This window comes from Stegodyphus dumicola, chromosome 1 (genome assembly GCF_044657685.1).
Source record: "Stegodyphus dumicola isolate Sdum_Otavi_A_Nest chromosome 1, ASM4465768v1".
NCBI classification, from domain to species: domain Eukaryota; kingdom Metazoa; phylum Arthropoda; class Arachnida; order Araneae; family Eresidae; genus Stegodyphus; species Stegodyphus dumicola.
In genome coordinates, this window is record NC_140768.1 from 261,397 (window position 1) to 265,193 (window position 3,797).

A 3,797-nucleotide genomic window follows, 5' to 3' on the forward strand; every position below is an offset into this window, starting at 1 on the left:
TTTCGATGGGGGTCACGGAAATGGTCGACTGAAATGGGCCAAACTTTGACCCCCGATATCTCGGGCCCTATTTGTCCGATCGACTTGAAATTTGAAACGTGGACCTAACAGGGTTTCGGCCTTCCTCCCCATGCCCCGCAGTCGCCCCTCACCAGGGGGGGTCCCCCCCTTTTCGCCGTAATGCTAAAACAAAAACTCGCGAATATCTCCGAAACGGTTCGATAGAATTGCGCAAATTTTGGTGTGAAAGGGCTCCCTAGTCTTTCCTACAAACCCTCCAAATTTCGTGGTCCTAGCTTCAATAGTTTTTTTATGGCGAATTTTTGAAGGTTTAAAGAATAGGCCAAAAATCGAACGGAAATTCCCCGCAGAAACTCCCTTCGCGAATTTTAAAAATCCGAGATAGCCAAAATGTTGCTCTCGAAGAGTAGATCAATTTTAAAAAAAAAAGTTTCTCTCTAGGCCCAATAGGACCCGACTTTCATAGGGTCAAAGTTCACGAATTTGACACATTTCGGCCGCGAGAATTCCCTGTAACCGTTGCACCGAATTTCAAACCGCTCACACAGCACTTCCCATTCGGACACATGAACAATCCCCCGCAAGCGTTTTCTCGTAGCTCAATTTTTGACCTCGGCGCAAGCGACCGAAATTTCGATGGGGTCACCGAAATGGTGACTGAAATGGGCCAAACTTTGACCCCCGATATCTCGGGCCCTAATTGTCCGATCGACTTGAAATTTGAAACGTGGCCTAACAGGGTTTCGGCCTTCCTCCCCATGCCCCGCAGTCGCCCCTCACCAGGGGGGGTCCCCCCCTTTTCGCCGTAATGCTAAAACAAAAACTCGCGAATATCTCCGAAACGGTTCGATAGAATTGCGCAAATTTTGGTGTGAAAGGGCTCCCTATTCTTTCCTACAAACCCTCCAAATTTCGTGGTCCTAGCTTCAATAGTTTTTTTATGGCGAATTTTTGAAGGTTTAAAGAATAGGCCAAAAATCGAACGGAAATTCCCCGCAGAAACTCCCTTCGCGAATTTTAAAAATCCGAGATAGCCAAAATGTTGCTCTCGAAGAGTAGATCAATTTAAAAAAAAAAAGTTTCTCTCTAGGCCCAATAGGACCCGACTTTCATAGGGTCAAAGTTCACGAATTTGACACATTTCGGCCGCGAGAATTCCCTGTAACCGTTGCACCGAATTTCAAACCGCTCACACAGCACTTCCCATTCGGACACATGAACAATCCCCCGCAAGCGTTTTCTCGTAGCTCAATTTTTGACCCCGGCGCAAGGGACCGAAATTTCGATGGGGTCACCGAAATGGTGACTGAAATGGGCCAAACTTTCACACCCGATATCTCGGGCCCTAATTGTCCGATCGACTTGAAATTTGAAACGTGGCCTAACAGGGTTTCGGCCTTCCTCCCCATGCCCCGCAGTCGCCCCTCACCAGGGGGGGTCCCCCCCTTTTCGCCGTAATGCTAAAACAAAAACTCGCGAATATCTCCGAAACGGTTCGATAGAATTGCGCAAATTTTGGTGTGAAAGGGCTCCCTATTCTTTCCTACAAACCCTCCAAATTTCGTGGTCCTAGCTTCAATAGTTTTTTTATGGCGAATTTTTGAAGGTTTAAAGAATAGGCCAAAAATCGAACGGAAATTCCCCGCAGAAACTTCCTTCGCGAATTTTAAAAATCCGAGATAGCCAAAATGTTGCTCTCGAAGAGTAGATCAATTTTAAAAAAAAAAGTTTCTCTCTAGGCCCAATAGGACCCGACTTTCATAGGGTCAAAGTTCACGAATTTGACACATTTCGGCCGCGAGAATTCCCTGTAACCGTTGCACCGAATTTCAAACCGCTCACACAGCACTTCCCATTCGGACACATGAACAATCCCCCGCAAGCGTTTTCTCGTAGCTCAATTTTTGACCCCGGCGCAAGGGACCGAAATTTCGATGGGGTCACCGAAATGGTGACTGAAATGGGCCAAACTTTGACCCCCGATATCTCGGGCCCTAATTGTCCGATCGACTTGAAATTTGAAACGTGGCCTAACAGGGTTTCGGCCTTCCTCCCCATGCCCCGCAGTCGCCCCTCACCAGGGGGGGTCCCCCCCTTTTCGCCGTAATGCTAAAACAAAAACTCGCGAATATCTCCGAAACGGTTCGATAGAATTGCGCAAATTTTGGTGTGAAAGGGCTCCCTATTCTTTCCTACAAACCCTCCAAATTTCGTGGTCCTAGCTTCAATAGTTTTTTTATGGCGAATTTTTGAAGGTTTAAAGAATAGGCCAAAAATCGAACGGAAATTCCCCGCAGAAACTCCCTTCGCGAATTTTAAAAATCCGAGATAGCCAAAATGTTGCTCTCGAAGAGTAGATCAATTTTAAAAAAAAAAGTTTCTCTCTAGGCCCAATAGGACCCGACTTTCATAGGGTCAAAGTTCACGAATTTGACACATTTCGGCCGCGAGAATTCCCTGTAACCGTTGCACCGAATTTCAAACCGCTCACACAGCACTTCCCATTCGGACACATGAACAATCCCCCGCAAGCGTTTTCTCGTAGCTCAATTTTTGACCCCGGCGCAAGCGACCGAAATTTCGATGGGGTCACCGAAATGGTGACTGAAATGGGCCAAACTTTGACCCCCGATATCTCGGGCCCTAATTGTCCGATCGACTTGAAATTTGAAACGTGGCCTAACAGGGTTTCGGCCTTCCTCCCCATGCCCCGCAGTCGCCCCTCACCAGGGGGGGTCCCCCCCTTTTCGCCGTAATGCTAAAACAAAAACTCGCGAATATCTCCGAAACGGTTCGATAGAATTGCGCAAATTTTGGTGTGAAAGGGCTCCCTATTCTTTCCTACAAACCCTCCAAATTTCGTGGTCCTAGCTTCAATAGTTTTTTTATGGCGAATTTTTGAAGGTTTAAAGAATAGGCCAAAAATCGAACGGAAATTCCCCGCAGAAACTCCCTTCGCGAATTTTAAAAATCCGAGATAGCCAAAATGTTGCTCTCGAAGAGTAGATCAATTTTAAAAAAAAAAGTTTCTCTCTAGGCCCAATAGGACCCGACTTTCATAGGGTCAAAGTTCACGAATTTGACACATTTCGGCCGCGAGAATTCCCTGTAACCGTTGCACCGAATTTCAAACCGCTCACACAGCACTTCCCATTCGGACACATGAACAATCCCCCGCAAGCGTTTTCTCGTAGCTCAATTTTTGACCCCGGCGCAAGCGACCGAAATTTCGATGGGGTCACGGAAATGGTGACTGAAATGGGCCAAACTTTGACCCCCGATATCTCGGGCCCTAATTGTCCGATCGACTTGAAATTTGAAACGTGGCCTAACAGGGTTTCGGCCTTCCTCCCCATGCCCCGCAGTCGCCCCTCACCAGGGGGGGTCCCCCCCTTTTCGCCGTAATGCTAAAACAAAAACTCGCGAATATCTCCGAAACGGTTCGATAGAATTGCGCAAATTTTGGTGTGAAAGGGCTCCCTATTCTTTCCTACAAACCCTCCAAATTTCGTGATCCTAGCTTCAATAGTTTTTTTATGGCGAATTTTTGAAGGTTTAAAGAATAGGCCAAAAATCGAACGGAAATTCCCCGCAGAAACTCCCTTCGCGAATTTTAAAAATCCGAGATAGCCAAAATGTTGCTCTCGAAGAGTAGATCAATTTTAAAAAAAAAAGTTTCTCTCTAGGCCCAATAGGACCCGACTTTCATAGGGTCAAAGTTCACGAATTTGACACATTTCGGCCGCGAGAATTCCCTGTAACCGTTGCACCGAATT